This window comes from Cupressus sempervirens, chromosome 3 (assembly GCF_028749045.1).
Source record: "Cupressus sempervirens isolate cs-2001-9-10 chromosome 3, ASM2874904v1, whole genome shotgun sequence".
Taxonomy (NCBI): domain Eukaryota; kingdom Viridiplantae; phylum Streptophyta; class Pinopsida; order Cupressales; family Cupressaceae; genus Cupressus; species Cupressus sempervirens.
The window spans coordinates 591649250-591668690 of NC_143120.1; positions in this window are offsets into that span (position 1 = coordinate 591649250).

The following is a 19441-nucleotide window of genomic DNA, read 5'->3' on the forward strand; positions in this document are numbered from 1 at the left end:
TCCTATATTATTATAATTCATTTTTCATCTTAAATTTTTAGACTTTTAAAATTTTGTTTGAAAATATTTGGTCTTAAATTTTTTATACTTCTAAAAATTAACTAAATCAAGTTTAATTTGGAAACCTAAAATATAATTTTATTTTTGTATTGTTAACCGAAACATATAAAGATCAACACTAACTTTATTTATCTCTTTATTGCATTTCTAACATTGAGAGGTTTTTGTAGGGCTTCTTTAAATAATATATGATGATTATGATTAGATTAATGATCAATTTAATTCATAGTGTGCTATTTTTTAGCCCATTCCATAAATCTCTACCTTTTCTTTTCTTTTCTACTATTTTCAAAAGATTAATGTTTGATAAATTAAAGATCTCTTTATAATTAGTTGATAGGCTTCCCTTTTGACTTGTAATTGGAAGTTGTCTCACACCAAGAAATAACTATTAGATTATGATCATCATTTCTGATTAGGCTTTTGGGTTGGGTCATAATTTTAGTAAGAGGCAATTTTCTATTTATGTACCATCATTTTTATGGTTTATTTTGGCTATTGTATTGAGTTTCTCTAGAGTTGCAGAGAGTGAAGGAGGAATAATAGAGTGACATTTGAAATGTGACTACAAAGGGGAAAGGACATAGTAGATGCATATGTTGCACCCAACTCCATCTAGTATAGCTATGTTCTGGTGGATTTGTAGATATGTGTTTTTTGAAGGGAGGAAGTTGTAATATCTCGTACAAAGTAGACTAAGCATAAGTCCATTGGAGGTAAGGCTCCCAATAAGATTCTTGCCACCAAGGTTCATTTCTTTTTGTGACTTGCAAAATTTTTTGTTAGGGTTTTAAATTTAGGGCTTCTTGATTGGTGTTAGGGTTTTGAGTATGGAATATTGATTTATGATATTTTTAGTTTGTAGGTTTCTTGCAAGTCCACTTTGGTTACATCCAATGAAATCCGAAGTGAAGAAGCCACACATATATCATCCCAAAACAATTGTGCTTTGGTATGGTTTATTATTTTGAAAGTATAAATTTGTTTCCTAGTATTTTGGGTTTGAAACGATAGATGATTTTTTGTGTATAGGTGTTTGATGACTATATGAGGTTTGGAGTTTTTAGGAGCGTGTAGAGTTGAATTTTTTGTAATGTTCATAAAATAGAGTTGTAATTTTTGGATATGTGGCAATGTAAATATAAATTTATTATCATAATTTAGGGTTATGTGCTTGGATTGTGATTTATAAAGCCATTAATATGAATTCTTTGAGTTTTAACTTTTAGATGGTTATTTTTAATATTTTTGGTGAGACACTAATAGACAGCTCATTAGATACCTATAAATGGAGGAATTCTATGTTGTTTTGAAGTATAGGAGCAAGGAAGAATGAGGCTCAACTTATGCCTTAGATTTCTTCTTTGATAGGGTTTAAATGGTGTTTCTCTTATTTTTCATACAATAGATTTTGTTGATTTTTTTTTTATCTAAGGCAATTTAAGCTACACAAACTATCAAGGTGTTGTCAAGAGCTAGGGTGACAAACCATTGCTGGAATTGGAGGGAAGAATGGGGTAGGAGAATCTTTAGTTCAATGCCTTGTTATTTTTCCTTCATGTTACAAACTGGGGGAAGAAACTATTACACCTAGTAATTTTCTTTGCCTATTTTTGTTTTCAATTTTTTTTGTTGCATGGAAGCATTTTCACAAGGTACTAAATGATAGAAAAGAAACCTTAGACTGCAATTGCTATCATAGTATCTTCATCCTATATTTACCAACTGATTAATATTTCACTAAAGTTTTAGATATCATATAAGTTTGACTGACTATTTTTTGTATTAGTGGACATCTTCTTCCTAGCAATATTATTGGACAATATATATTTCTTTAAATTATAATATGCATATTTTTTACACTAATAATATATACTATGCTCTTTGTATTTTAGAAGTAGGTATGTTCTTTTCTTAATTTTTTTCACTACTTCCCTTTTGACTTGTAATGATTGAATAAAATAATAAACTACCAAATATACTACTAAATCAATGATTAAAATACTTTAGTCATAAATTCAGTAACAAATTTATGAGCAGCAATAAACTACCCTTGGTCACATGATCAAAATTAGTCATATATCTACAATTTTTAGTAGTTTATTTAGTCTTATATTATTGTTTTTGTACTAGTGCAAGTTGAACCTAAAAATGTAGATGAATCCTATAAAGATGATCATTGGATTCAAGTAATGAAGGAAGAACTAGATTAGATTGTGAAGAATGAAAATGGGAGTTAGCTCTTAGACCTAAAGACAAGAATGTGATAGTAATCAAATGGATATTCAAAAATAAGATGAATGAACAAGGTGAAGTTGTGAGAAACAAGGCTAGACTTGTATGCAAAGGTTACTCACAACAAAAAGGAATAGACTATAAGGAGACATATGCCCTTACAGCCAGTATGGAAGTAGTAAGAATGTTCTTGGCTTATGCAGTCAATAAGAAGTTCCAAGTATATAAAATGGATGTTAAATTAGTTATCCTGAATGGAGAACTTGAAGAAGAGTTATATATTGAGAATCCTAAAGTTTTTCCTCTGATAGAAGAAAAAGATATGGTATAAAGACTAAAGAATACTCTATATGGTCTGAAGCAAGCACCTATAACCTAATATGCAAGTTTGGACAGCTATTTGGTAAAACATGGATTTGCTAAAGGTACAAAAAATGGTAACTTATATATAAAAGAAATTAAGAATGGTTTTCTAATAATAGTAATATTTTTTGATGACATCATATTTGGAGGAAATGATGAATCAAGTGATAAGTTTTCTAAAGAGATGAAGAATGAGTTTGAAATGAACATGATAGGAGAAATGAAGTTTTTCCTAGGATTGCAAATTGTGTAGAATAGTGATGATATTTTCTTTTCACAAGCTAAGTACTTGAAAGACTTATTGAAGAGATTTGGATTGGAAAGTTTTAAGCCTATTGGTACACCTATGATAACTAATCACAAGTTATTTAGCAAGGATGAGACACGTACAGTTGAGAAGAAGAAGTATAGATCCATGATTAGATGTTTACAATATTTGACTCACACTAGATTAGATGAAAAAAATGTAGTTGGCATTGTAGCTAGATTTCAAGCTAATCCTAGGGAATATCATTATGTAGTAGTAAAGAGGATATTCATATATTTGAAAGTAATGTCTGATTATGGAATTTGGTATGATAAATTGAGTGATTTCACTCTATGTGCATATACTGATGCAGATTGGATAGGCAATATGGATGAAAAAAAGTGCTCAAGTGGTGGAGCATTTTTTCTTGGAGGAATATTGGTTTCTTATCTAAGAACTAAATAATATTGTATATCACAAAGTACAGCTAAGGCAGAGTATGTTGCAACAACAAACAATTGTAATCAAGTGATGTGGATGAAATGGTTGCTGAAGGATATCAAAATTGAGTTGTTAGAACCTGTTATTATGTATTGCGATAACACAAGTATGGTAAGTATGTCAAAGAATCTTGTATTACATTCTAAGACTAAGAATATATCTATTAAGTATCGTGTCTTGAGAGAAAAGGAAGCAGAAAAAGAAATTAGATTGAAATATGTGAGCACTAAAGATCAAAATGTAAATATCTTTAAGAAGCCCTTACCTAAAGATACATTTGAGTACTTTAGAGATATGCATCAGTCCAGTGGTACATAGTAGTATTGTTAGAATGGATTAAATGTTGATGTTTCTTGTGTGGGGAAGTATCTGTGATGAGCTAAGTCATTAAGAGCTCTTGGTATTTGGTCTTGAATAGTGTCTTTGGAAAATTAAGTTGGTTAAAGACTTGGAGGAGTAAATTGACATAATGAGGTCTTTTTCATTGATGTCAATGGGGGATAATATGCATGAAAAACATATCCTAGGTATGTATGAGGAGAATGCATGAGAAATATCTACTTTATTAGGGAGATTTAGAAAGATTCATGTAAAGAAGGAGGAACAGCTCTCTGGAGTATATATGCAGCATAAGGAGTTATGATGTATTGTGAATTGTTTAGAGTGTACAACCATTGCTGATCCTAAAGAAGAAGAAGAACAAAGTAGTACTCTAGAGGATTTCAGATTTGATTGATGAAGAGGATTTGAGAAGATGAGAACATTAGCAGCTACAATAGAGTACTATTTGGTACTTTTGGAACTTAGATTCATCTATGTTGTCATCAATGCCAAAGGAGGAGATTGTTAGTATGAATGTTGATGACACTAAATTTGGGGGAGTATCCTAAGTATTGGAGAGTATTATCATGTTGCATTCATGATTTCATTTTTCATTGATGTCAACATAGAAATAAGTCTATGAAGACTTACAGAGTACCTAACATATATCTTAGTTATATGGACAAGGTTTTGGGTTTTTGGTGATGCATGTTCATAGAAATGTTCAATATAGTGTCCTGATGTGAAGGTTCAATGCTCAACACATAATTTTTAGACATATAGAAGTTATACCTGATTTACAGAGTAGTACAAAGATAGAGTATCTGAGAAGAAATTTTTGATGTTTGCATTATATTGGTTTATAGTGATATAATCTGTTGATGCATAATCAACCAGTGACTGATGATAGTTTGATGATGATGTCAGTAGATGCACAATCCCTAGTGCCGCATGTGTGAGAATTTGTATAGAATGTGAGCTGATTGTGCTATTGTAATTGTAAAATAATTAACTATCTTATTATGATTAAATGGGAAAGCCTCAAGGCCAACTCAAGAAATTATTTTGAAGATATGGTATAAAGGAAATATATTTTCCTTAAGTGTAAGATGAGTATGCATGTTTATATCATTGTATGAGGTGTGAAGTGCGAGAAGGAGAAAAGTGTTTACTAAATATGAGTAAGTGACCCAAGGGATTATTGCATATGAGATTTGTGATTTGGTCACAAGATCACAAGGAGAAGAAGTCTAATTGACAGGTTAGAAAGAGGAAGGAGCGGTACTATTCATTTCTATTATTCTGTAAAGAATAATAAAGAGATCATTTGGATAGTGGGTTCATTGATCTTGTCATTGTAGTTATTTGGGTAGTGGGTCTATCTATCTTTTGCAACTCCTAACAGGGTTAGCACAACTCCTAACAGGGTTGGAATCTCCTAACAAGGATTCAAGGTCTCCTAACAGGGACTAATATGTACTAAATGTTGTTATAGACTCCTAACAAGGTCCATCCTCTAACAAGGAATATTTTTATTAGTACATCATCTTATGGGTACCATCTCCACCAAAGTTTTCCCTCTAATCAGGGGTTTCCCTAGTTATCATATCTAGTGTTATTTTATGTTGTTATGGTTTCTAATTATATTACTCATATGGTTAAAGTTTAATAAAGTTTATAATTGTGATACTAGTTGTATAACTAATTCATTGCCCCCCCACCAATTATATTGGTAGACTATATATTCTAACAAAGATATGATCAAATTGAGATAGAGTAAGGTGTATGATGACATATATGTGATTAAAACAAAAGAGTGACCATAAGGAAGTGATAGAATGTCATAGTTTGACCATAGTTGACCAAGAAGGATAAAACATGAAAATTAGGTCAAATCAAGTAAAAAGATGGTCTAGAAGAGAAAAAAAGTGAATTTAAGTAGGTAAGAAGTGTAGGAATCATGAAGACATGAAGAAAGGAAGATTCCCCAACAAAAAGTCAAAGATTAGATCTCAAAAGGTTAGCTTAATGCATACAATAAAGGAAGATTTTAAGATGTGATTTTGACCATCAAGATGAAATTAGATTTTGATTTCAAGCTCAAAAATGGATCAAGAACATTCAAATTATCTAGGGTTACAATTTTTGCAAAATTTTGAGGAGTTTGAAAAATGGGTCAAAATTAGGTCAAAGGATTATATAAGGGTCCAAGGATCTGTTGGTGCTTTTTAGACTACTAGGTAGAAAAAAGGCCTGGTACCACAATTCAAAGGTTTTATCTTAGTCTAAGGGTTGGCTACTTCCTATTTTTATGATGTAGAGGAAAGGGCAATGGACCTTTTACACAAGATAGGTTATTCAAATTTGGCTTAGGAACCTACATTTTTCTAAAAGGTGCACAATGGCTTCATAAGACTCCACCCAACCAGGACTCTTGACAATGCAAAATAATGATATATTTGAATTTTTTCATGTATATAATGATGGATTAAGATGGTTTTAAAGTTCCTAGACTTATTTCCACTCACAATAGCAAAGAGACTCTAAACTAGCCTAAAGAGGCCTAAAAATCAGCATTTTGCCCTTTTTGCCCCCTAACACAAAACTTTTCCAAAGGATGGAACAAATAAATGGGATATATGGATACTCTTTTGGCCCTACCAAAACATACTACAATATTATCATGGACTCCTTTGGACCATGTATGACTTTTCTCACTATGTGACCCCAAAATACACCAACATAGGGTGATTTAACAAATCAACTACCACATAGAAATATCTCCAAGTTCTCACACCTTGGATAGTATCATTAAATTACTCAAAACCTCTAAATCCAAGAGGAAATTAACCTAGCACACTTATAACATCAAAAAGCCCAATTTAATGGCTTCAAACTTTTGATTTGAGGGTTTCTCCAATCTTACTTCTCCAAACTCTTCCAAAATTATTTGGTAATTGATTCACCATTAATATTTCAATATATGATTATTCAAATCATAAAAAAAAATTTCCCTTAATGCCAAACTCTTGCTGTTGTACTTGTACTAGCATTTTCAATGGGAAAATACCTAGCTATAGCCTTGTGATCATACTATCAATCCATTTTCTGCATTTATTAGGTTAGTTTTATATGATACAAGGTTAGTATACATCATTACATGGATTATAGGCCTTTTAGTTGATGGGATGGTTGTTAGTTACCAAGAAAGCTTCAAAACAATGAAAGGAAAACTCATAAATTCAAACTACTTCGCTGATCACGAAAGTACAGTCATGGAAAATGACTCTCAAACCCTCTAAAATGAGTAAAAATGTCCTCCAATAACCTATTAAACTTCAAAATCTATTCAATGATGGATCTCAAACCAAAACAAAGAACACCAGTGCTTAAAAACAATGAAAATGCTGATCCAAAACTGATTTTCATCAAATCTTTGTGTTGTCTATATACTCCAAGCTTTCTTGAACTTACAATGGAGTTTAAAATACACAAAAATATCAATATTAACTTCCTCAACCTCTTCCAATTAGTTTTAGGGAGTAGATAACTGTTTAAACTACCAAAACTCCATTTCCCTCCTAAATGACTACTAACCATTATTCATTGAGAATTTAAACTTTTAACTATGAAAATGAATTAAAACTTATTAAATCTTCTCATTAAGGTGTTTACAACACTTAGGAGACTTATTTAAACTTATTTAAAATCAACTAACCTCCTAAAACCTCCTAGACACATTGGGACACTAATGGTCCAAATTATATTTATTTAATACTTTCAAGGATATTAATTCATTCAAAGGAATTTCATGGTATTTAAATGATTATAGGAGCCAATACATCATAGTTCATATGATTTGCATCATTTAGGATTCCTTTGACCTCCTTGGACCTCTAATTGTCATTAAGTGTCTTCCATTCCTTCATAGTCTTCATAGTCTACTTGTTGTTTGCATGTGCTTGCTTGTTATTCCTAAGTGCCCTTCCAACAAAGAAACTCTTGTCCCAAGAGTTGTGTGGCTGAAAGGATCTCTACAATGAAGGGATGAAGTAATCCTATAATGTAAACTTCTTTCTCACACCATGCCAACTTGCATTCACACACAAATTGTCAAAAGAAAAACTTGAAATTGTCAGTTGTCCTTGTGAAGGACAATGAGAAGGCTGTAAGTCCTTCATCTCTAATCTTTTTCTTGGATAAAATACTTGCTTCAACATCTTTGACCCCTTGTTGTTCTCCAATTGCAGCAAAGGACATTTGATGGTTCCAACTTGTTCAAAGGCTAGATCCCAAAGTTCTCCATCCTTAGGACTATCATAAAAGCCTCTTAACTGAATTTGTCCATCCTTCTTCCATCTAGTATCATATAGATCATTCTTTATTATATCCTACCCAAAACACATAAGAAGTGGATCTTCTTGATTCCTCACTAAGGGTTGCAAATCATACTTCTTTCCTTCAAGGTGAACTAAATACTTATTAGTGAATCCATCATGGATTTCTTTCCTTGACCATTGCCAAGACCTACCTAATATCAAATGTCCACAACTCATATCGATAAAATCACATAAAACTTTATCTTTTTATTTACCAACTAAAAATTCAATCACAACTTTCAAAGTACTAACCAAAAAATTCTGATTTTTAGTCACCCAAGTAGCATAATATGGCTTAGGATGTATGAATGTTTGCAAATTCAACTTCCTAACAACCTCATAAGAAAAAAGATTATGACTTGCACCTGATTCTATAATAAGTCTACATACTTTACCTTAAATCAAACAATTGGATCTAAAAATACTTGGGTTGTAGGATACTTGATTTCTCCCTATGAATAAGTTATCTTCCTCTTCTAGTAATACCAAGATAGATTCTTTCTTCTCTTCCTTTCTTGTCTCTTCTTCCACCAAATGCACTCTTCTTTCTTTGCCTTTGTCTTCAATCCACTTGGAACATCTGTAGGACTGATGAACCACTTCATTACAAGAAAAACATCTACCTATGAACATTCCATTACCTCTTCCTCCACTTCTTCCACCTCTATACCCACCTCTTGTATAAGATGAGTAGGGCTTGTCCTTGTCTTTCTCATTGCTGTTCTAAAAATTAGCACTTCCTCTCAAAGAAGATCCTCCTCTCATGCTACTTTTTCTCTCTTGTCTCCTCCTAATATTTTCTTCAACTTTAATGGCCAAGTTATAGCATTCTTCCACTGATCTAGGGGTAGCAAGACTAAGTTCATCTTGAATGTTAAACTTAAGTCCCCCCATGCACCTAGCAATTTTATCTTCCACATCTTCATCATGACTCACCCTTATGTCAAGTTTGTGAGACTCTTCTATATGCCTTTGAAAATTCATGTATTTTTTCTTAAGACCTTTCATATTCTTGTATAATTGAACCCTATAGTCATTTGGTAAAAATTTATCCTTCATCCTATCCATCATTGTATATCAAGATGTAATATTTGGCTTTCTATTCTTCCATCTCTCTACATGAACACAATCCCACCATAGTAGTTTATGTCCTTTTAGTTTGGACTTTTCTATCTTCAACTTCTGATTCTCTTCAATATCCTCACACTCAAATAAATTCTCCATGGCACTAAACTAATCTATTAATTCTTCATCATCCATCTTCCCTCCATACATAGGCACATCAACTCTTGCCCTTATATCACCACTCTTGATGGCTTTAACAAACTTAGCCATCTTTAGTTCATCAGGATCTAGCTCTTCTTCCTCTTGTGGTTCCTCTTCTTCTTCTTCTTCATTAGCAACTTCTTCATCCTGTTTGACGCTATTGCCTCTTTTCTGTAAGGCCAATATTATTTCCATCATGATTCTTATTTCTTTATCCTTCTTAGCTTTTTCCTTCTTTTCTTGTTCAAGGGCTTCCTTTAGTTTCTTGTTAGCTACCAGTTATTCTTTAACAATCTTTGCCAACTCCACATTGGTCATCCTTGTTAGTAAATCTCCTTCCTCTCTTTCAACCATGGTTCTTTGATAAACTTGGTAACTAAATCAACTTAGGGCTACACCTCAAAGGATATTTCTACTTCAAGGGCTTAACTAAGGATCCAATAACCAAATTTCTCAAGGCCACAAAAAACCTTCCATAAGACCTTTCCCTTGCTCTAATACCACTTGATGTAGAGGAAAGGGCGATGGACCTTTTACACAAGATAGGTTATTCAAATTTGGCTTAGAAACTTGCACTTTTCTAAAAGGTGCACAATGGCTTTATAAGACTCCACCCAACCAAGACTCTTCACAATGCAAAATAATGATAGATATGAAGTTTTTCATGTATATAATGATGGATTAAGATGGTTTTAAATTTCCTAGACTTATTTTCCACTCAAAATAGCAAAAAGACTCTAAAGTAGCCTAAAGAGGCCTAAAAATCAACATTTTTCCCTTTTTTCCCCCTAACACAAAACTTTTCCAAAGGATGGAGCAAATAAATGGAATATTTGGATACCCTTTTGGCCCTACCACACATACTACAAGATTATTATGGACTCCTTTGGACCATGTATGGCTTTTCTCACTATGTGACCCCAAAATGCACCAAAATAGGGTAATTTAACAAAGCAACTACCACATAGAAATATTTCCAAGTTTTAAAACCTTGGAAAGTATCATTAAATGAATAAAAACCTCTAAATCCAAGAAGAAATCAACCCAACATACTTGTAACATCAAAAATCCTAATTTAATGGCTTCAAACTCTTGATTTAAGAGATTTTTCAATCTTACTTCTCCAAACTCTTGCAGACTTATTTGGTGATTGATTCACCATTGATATGTTGATATATGATTATCAGAATCATAAAAATAATTTTCCCTTAAGGCCAAAATCTCGTTGTTGTACTTGTACCACCATTTTCAATGGGAAAATACCCAACTACAACCTTGTGATCACACTCTCAATCAATTTGTTGCATGCATCAAGTTAGATTCATATGATACTATATGCACCCTAAAATGGTCACCTAGCTATGGGCCCCCATTATTCAATTTATCAAATTTCCTGAATCAATGGTTTGCAATATTTTATTAAATCAATTTAAATCAATTTCCTTGATCAAATTAGATTTTCTTAATTTTTAAGGTTGATCATCTTATCTTAAGTTTTATTTAATTAAAAGAAAATATCCCTTTTAATTAAATAAAATAAGTCCCTATTTAATTAAAAGAAAACCTCTCTTTTAATTAAATAATTCATCCACATTTAATTAATTAAGAGAAAAACCCCTCTTTTACTTTAATTAAATATTTTCTATTTAATTAAAAGAACTTGCTCCCTTTTAATTAAATAAAAATCCCACTTGAATATCTCTTTTTGATGAAAAAGGAAATAAAACAAATAAAAAAATTAAATAATTTTTTTTTTTTTTTTCTCTACACTTAATGTGGGAGTTATCTTTTTCCTCTTTACACTTTCTTCTCCAACACTCCCCTTTTCTCATTGGTGGAATTTTGTCTCACATGAATCAAATTCTATTATCCCATATTGGTTGTGAGAAACCTCTCACCTCCATATTTTCCTTTATAGGGGAGAGCCCTCTCCTCATTTTGAATGTCCATTGTTATGTTATTGTTGTGCTGCAGGTTTGGAGAGCAATTTTTGAAAGAAGAGTTTGAATACTAAAGCTTTTTGTGGAGAACTTCTATCTTCTTATCTTCTTCTCTCATGCATCCATTGGTTCCATCATGAGTTTTCATCCTTGCATTTGCATATTAGCCTAGGTCCATATTTGCTTTCATAGATTAGTATTGCATTGTTATTACATTTCCTTTATTGCATTATTTTGCATTGTTGTCATTTAGATTAGTTTTCATCTCCATTTGAATGCATATTGAATCCTTGAATATCTTGTTTCATGGTGTACTTGCATGGGTAAAAAATAGAGACCTCATTCTTGAGCAATGTTGAATATAATGACTCATAGAAGTGTACCCACATTTTAGGCATACATTTTTGGCACCCACCACGGGGCAACCCACCTTTACTTGCTAGTTTTGGAAATTTTTAGATCTAATCCCCTTGTATGAATTTGTTGGAGACAAAAAATCTCCAAAATCTGAAAAATTTGATCATATCTTTCAAATGGATGGGTATTTTGATCAAACTTTTTTTTTTCAACATGGTGACATATCAAGGAAACTTCAATCCAATTTTTAGCTTTTTTTGAGGTATTTTCAAATTTTTATGATTTTTTCTTTATTTTTTATGAAAAATTATTTTTGAGAGAAAATTAGCACATTTTTAAGAAAAATTTGTATTTTGGAAAAGGTCCCTAAATTATAAATAGAGTCTGTTCTTTGTATTTTGATTTTAGAGATCATATTAGGGCTCAATAATTTGATTCGCAAAAACTGATTTGTTTTGATAAAATGTCTCCCTAGAGCACAAATAAAAGATCTTTTTAAAATTCTAACATTTTTTGAAAGCTCTCTAATTTTTGATAGGGGTCTATATTTTTTCATTTAGGGTTTTGGATCCAAATTCATATCATATAGGTCCAATCTTTATGACTAGGTCAAAAAAATCAATAAAAAAAGGCATTGAATAAAATATCTTACATTTAATTTTTATAATGGATCAATGCATAATGTGAGATTTAATTTAGGTCATTTTATGATTATTTTCACTCTTAAAAAATTAGATTTTCAAATCTAACCCTAGTTTTGCATAACTTGGATATATATTGCATATCTTGTGTTTGCTTGTGTTGTTTGTTGCCTTGTTCATTGTGAGTGAGCATTCAAGCATAAGGAAAGGTACAACAAAGAAAAGATGCATTGAAAGGATTACCAAATATTTTGTTTGATCTCTATAATATTTAGATTTGGAACTAAAATGAACATCTCATGTGTTTGGCTTGAGTGCTTTTACATGCTTTCATAGATTCACACTTCATTTGGTGCTCTAAAATTGGATCTAGATTTTCTTTCATGCATCTGTGTTTCACATAGTAATTAGGCCCTATGAACACTATTTGGGAGATCTTGAGAGACTGAGCTTTACTTTCTTGCTTTACATGCAAAGTTCATCTTGACGAAGGATCCCCTTGTAGGTAGGGAAGGATATTTGTTATTATCTCACTATTCTGCTTGGATTTGTCCTCAACATCCATTAGTCCTTTCTCTTTTGAGATTGGTGGTGCTTGTTATTAGATTTTTCAAATAGTTGGTGAGGTGATTTCAAATTAGTCTGTCAAAAAAATTTGTTTGCTATATTTGGGTAAGGTGAAGAGGCTAGAGGAGTATGCTCTGTTCTTTTTTGGGCACATCAGAAACTTAGAACCCTTGAATCCAAACCAAGTCCCCATGTGGTACAACTTTGTGAGTTTTCTTTAATTAGAGAAGGTTAACCATAGTGGGCATTCCCTTTATTGGGTCAACCATGTGGATGGAACCTCAAGCGATAATAACCATTTTTGACGTGGTAGTAGCAACTACTATATAAATGTCTTTATGGGGAAAAATCCTCACGGGTGTAGTCTTTTTTTGGGTTTTCAGATCTCCTTAGTATCTCCAATTGATTAAATTCTTAGAATAAGTAAAACCCCTAGTGTGCTAGGATTAGATTTCACCCACTCTAGATGGCAAAAGCTATCGAGTTGAACATCACTAAGAACCATAGTGTTGCCAAATTTTCTTGTCTAGGACTATGTGTGTGATTGGAAAATATTTTGAAAACATATACAGTAGTGGTTCTATGGATTATATTGATACTATGACACTATTCTTGTTCATGTGCAAGGTTACTTTGTCCCTTGCTCATTGTTTGAAGACATTTGCTTAAAATCCCTAATTGCTATCTTGCATGCCTGGTTTGTGATTAAAAAGCTATTGATACACCTAGTTGAGAAAGATCATGTTAATGTTGAACCTTTTTCTTCTAATGCTCCCCTTCCATCTTCTACTTCCTCCACTATCTATATCCCCTAAAGAATCTAAGTCTCTCAAATCTTCTACCAATCCTTAATCCAACAAAGATACTAATGCTTTTCATGTGGTTCCCTATAATTATCTTCAAAGGCTACCTCTTAAAGAAACTCAAGCTAACCTTCACTTGGCTGCAAATACTTTTGGTAATGCTAAACCTAAAGAGCCTAAGCCTTCATGCACTATAATGCCTACTTCAGCTAGTCCTTCATCATCTATTCCAAAGCATTCCATATGATTCCAACATGCTTCTTTCTCCTTAGGAGTGGCTTCATGTCAAGAGGACTCTAAAAATGATAAAGAAAATAATATAAGGAAAGATCAAGATCAAGAACCCTCCATGTCATCCAATTATTTTCATGATTTCTCTAGTCCATTTCATGGTCTTTTTTATCCTCCATGCCCTTCCTCATTCATTCCACCATGTCTTAAGTCTTCTCGGAAGAAAGATCAAGCTACTACTTACACTAATGAGCTTATTGAAAATCAAAATGACCTTAATATTTTTGTACCTTCTAAAGATGACACTTCCATTAAGGTTATTAAAAATAGTGTTGATAATTCCAGTGTTGAGCCTATTGAAAATCAAGAGAAAAACTTTACACTTATGCTATCCAAAGATCCTTGTCAAGATCAAAGTGTTCCATCTTCTTGTTCTAACACTCCATGTTCCCTTCCACTTTCTACTCTTTCTAAGTCTTCTCAAGCTTCAAGTAATCCTATCAAAGAAGTTTCTCCTATTAAATATTTTCATGTTCCTATCAAAAATTCTAATGATTACTCTAAAGATGTTGATGTCCTTGATTGTCATATAGATGTTGGTGAACTTGTTGATTACCCTTTTGTATCTTCCACATCCATCCTTGGACCTCCCCCACCAATACTAAATGATTCATGTCTTCCTTCCATATTGGGTCCTTATGTCCCTTCACTTTCCCCTCTCAACTCTCCTAATTCTTCATCCATCTTGAGTCCTTACATCCCTCCCTCTCCTATCTTTCCTCAAGATCAACGTAGATGCATATCCTTGAATCCTTTTCATCCACCCACTTACCTAAACATGTCATATAATCCTTCTTCTTCCACAAGTCCCAAGTCTTTTGGAAGTAACCTAAATATTCAATACAATAAAAAGAAGCAATTCAATAATCCATATAAAAAAGAAGACCACCATGTCTCCTCTAATTGATATGAGGTCATAAAGTCAAAAGAGATATCTTAGAAAAAAATTATAAGAAAATTATGGGTTCCAAAATCCATCATTGAAGATATTATCTCTAAATCATCAAAAAGAAATGAAAAGAGGCCTATAGGTATATGGATTCCAAAGTCTCTCTTGAGAGAGTCTAATGTTGAACAACAATTGAAGTTGACATTCAAGCTTCCAAAGAATTCCACTTCATCTTCTTCCAAAAGCATATTCCATGTGCCTAAACTTCAGCCTCTTCCATCCACTCACCATATTCCTTCACATATTCCTTCATTCACATTTTCTCCATCCTCTCACCACCCTTCAAGGTGTGTGTTTATGTTGATCTTGCCTTCATTTCCATTTTCCAATCTCGCTCGCTTTGCATAAAGCCATATCCTCCATTTTTATCTTCCATCTTCCTTTCCCTATTAGCATCTTTGAGAATATCATTTCAAATACTTTGCATATCATGGTTTAAACTTTCAAGGAGCATTATCTAAAAATCTTGACTTCTTCCAAAAAAAAGATTGAAAAAAAATTGAAAAAAAATAGAAAATTTTTGAAAATGTGCCTTGGTGAAAACTTGGTAATTAGGCATCTTGGTAGCAAAAGTAAAGAGAAATAAATTCATCCTATGGTGAAAACCACTCCCTTGTGGCACCTTGGATAAGTTCCATGATGAAAACCTAACAATCATGCATCATGTGTAGTTCTTCTACATCTATCATTCATTCCATCCATTCATTCCATCTTCTCTCTTTGATCTTGACAAAGTTGACCTATACACAAAAAATTGGCTATCTTGTGAGATATCTTATGATGATCTTGTTTTCATTCCTTTCATGTTTAGCCTTCATATCTATTTTCCTCCATTCATTCTAGTCTTTTGCTATCCTTTTTCCATTCACCCTTTTGGTCTTGATCTAATAAAAAAAGAGTAAAATACGATGCTATGAAGCCTTTTGAAATGTCTACTCCTTTGAATTGCATCTCTCCCACTTTTACATTATGCTTTTATGAATTATCCTATGTTGTCCTTTCATTTCTTGTCCAAATGTTCTTTACATGACAATTTTTACCTAGCTTGGGTACTCTTGAGGAGTCAGTCCTTCAAGATCTCTTTCATTTCCTTCATACACTCCTTGCTTATCCATCATATTCACTAGCTTGTTGCTCCATCATGTCCTCTACCTTGTTAGACATTGTGACTGCATGATGTGATTTGCTTGAGAGTTTGATACCCATTCTGTTTGGGGGCATCTTTGTACATATTTATTGATCTTGAAAATCTAAAAAAATTGATATATTTCAAAATTCCAAAAAGATTGATATATTTCAAAAATCCAAAAAATTTGATATATTTAAAAAATCCAAAAATTGATATATTGTGAAAACTCTAAAAATTGAAAAATGTCCTAAAAAAAGATCATCTTAGTGACAACCTAGCAATAGGTTCTTTAAAGTATCTCCAAAAAAATTATATATTCCAAAAATACAAAAAAATTCAAAAATTCAAAAAAAAAAGAAGAAAAAGTGCCTTGGCAAAAACTAGAAACAGGTGCCTTGGTAGAAAAATATAAAAAAATTATAAAAAATCCTTTAAAAAAAAAAATCAAGTGGTGAAAACTTGGAAATAGGTGCTACTTGAGGCCTTTGCACCCCTTTTTCTTTGTGTGTGTCCTTGAAACTTAGCCTTTCTCCATCATGCCTTGTCCTTGTTACCTTGGTTTGGAATTGGTCTTTGTCTAGGGTCCATAACTATGTTCACTTTGGTCTCTTGGCTGCATTAGTCTTTAGGACACCTCGCAAATGGTGTTTTTCAACACTACCCCAATTGTATTTTTCAATACAAACATTGACATCACATGTTTTCAACACTTATTGGTTTGATCTTACCTAGTTTTGTCATGTGATCTTCCCTTCTTGCAAGCATTTGATCCTTATCCTCAAAAATTAGTATTAGTTAACACACTTAAATTTTAAACACAACACTTAATTCTTGACTTATGTCATGATCTTTTCTTTGTGTGTTAACCGTTATTGATTTTTGCTGAGTGTCCTTGTCTAATAAGTCTCTTTGGTATGCATAACTACAGGACTTGGGGCATGCGGCATGTTTTTATTTTATTTTTGCTTGTGGGTGTGGTCTTAAAATCTAGAGTGTCTCTTGTTGTCCCCTTTAAACACTTAGGATATTTGAGGCATCATCCTTGACTATTTTTGCACAATCATTCTTATTGTCATCCTGGTATCTATGCCTTGATGTGAGCATAGTTTTGCTACACTAAATTGGCTAAGCTAACATTGAAGTCATCTTGACCTTTATGACTTTGATTATTATGTTAGAATATTTCCACATTCCAATTTGATATAAATCACATTCATATCTTTATAGTTACACTTGTGACTAGTGATGATTGTGTGATTTTTTTATGTCCATTAATAATGGCCCAATGATGAAAATAAGTTCTTTTACATTCTCTAATGAATGATGAACACAAAATCCTATGTTACAGTTTCTCTTTTGCAAGTAAACCTTTGCATTTTCATGTAGCTTGCATTATTAGACTTCATGTTAGTTTGCATTTTTAGGCTACATTATGAATTTGAGAGGGTTTTTCCTTCATATTTATTGTGGACTTTTAATCAACCATGGTCATGTTTTGATCTTCATTTCCTTATCTTCTTTTGTGATCTCAATTGAAATTTCTATCTTAAATAGTTGATTGACTTTGGGGCATTTTCTTTTCTTATTTCTATTTCTTTCCATATCTTCTAGACTTTTATCTTCCATTTTCTTTTTCCACACTTCTTTTCCTCTAAATCACCTTTGAGGCATAATATTTCATGCTTGATGATGTATGTTGGTTCTGTGATTCTTATATCTTTCATCTTATATCAAGAACTTTATCTTTTGTTCGATTTGATCAAATTTATGAATTTGTTATTTCTTCTCTATCTCATTTTGATTTCGATCATGAGGGGGTAGTACTTATCAACTTCAATCCTTGATTCAGTTTTATCAATTTTATCCTCGACTTGTTTAAGTCAAAATTTATTTGAATTATTTGTCCTGATGTGTTTTTGAATCAACCACACATCTAGGTTGTTTTGTGATCCCAAATCGACCTCACAATTCAATTTCTTTCTTTGACTACATGTGTTCCCAAATTAATCACACATTAGTTAAAGAGGGAAAAAAGTATGCACCCTAAAATGGTCGCCTAGACTATGGGCCCCCATTATTCAATTTATCAAATTTCTTGAATCAATGGTTTGCAATATTTTATTAAATCAATTTCCTTGATCAAATTAGATTTTTTTAATTTTTAAGGTTGATCATTTTATCCTAAGTCTTATTTAATTAAAAGAAAATGTCTCTTTTAATTAAATAAAATAAGTCCCCATTTAATTAAAAGAAAACCTCTCTTATAATTAAATAATTCATCCACATTTAATTAATTAAGAGAAAAACCCCTCTTTTACTTTAATTAAATATTTACTATTTAATTAAAAGAACTTTCTCCCTTTTAATTAAATAAAAATCCCACTTAAATATCTCTTTTTGATGAAAAAAGAAATAAAACAAATAAAAAAATAAAATAAATTTGTTTTTTTTGTTTTCTCTACACTTAATGTGAGAGTTATCTTTTTCCTCTTTCCACTTTCTTTTCCAACACTCCTCTTTTTTCATTGGTGGAATTTTTTCTCAGATGAATCAAATTCTATTATCCCATATTGGTTGTGAGAAACCTCTCACCTCCATATTTTACTTTATAAGGGAGAGCCCTCTCCTTATTTTTAATGTCCATTGTTATGCTATTGTTGTGATGTAGGTTTGGAGAGAAATTTTTGAAGGAGGAGTTTGAATACTAAAGCTTTTTGTGGAGAACTACTATCTTCTTTTTTTCTTCTCTCATGCATCCATGTCTTCCATCATGAGTTTTCATCCTTGCATTTGCATATTAGCCTAGCTCCATATTTACTTTCATAGATTAGTATTGCATTGTTATTACATTTCCTTTCTTGCACTGTTTTGTATTGTTGTCATTTAGATTAGTTTTCATCTCCATTTGCATGCATATTGAATCCTTGAATTTCTTATTTCATGGCATACTTACATGGGTAAAAACTAGGTCAAACTAACGGCTTCCATTACAAACCCCTGCACTCCATGAATAGAGAGTTATGAGTCACCATTTGAGACCTCATTTTTGAGAAATATTGAATATAATGACTCATAGAAGTTCACCCACATTTTAGGCATATAGATACAAGGTTATTATACATCATTCCATGGATTCTAGTCCTTTATTCCATCGGATGGGTGTTAGTTACCAAGAAAGCTTCAAAATAATGAAAGGAAAACTTAGAAATTCAAACTACTTTGCTGATCATGAAAGTACAGTCATGGAAAATGATTCTCAAACCCTCTAAAATGTGTAACAATGTCCTCCAATAACCTACTAAAACTTTCAAATCTATTCTATGATGGATCTCAAACCAAAACAAAGAACATCAATGCTTAAAAATAATGAAAATGTTGATCGAAAACTGATT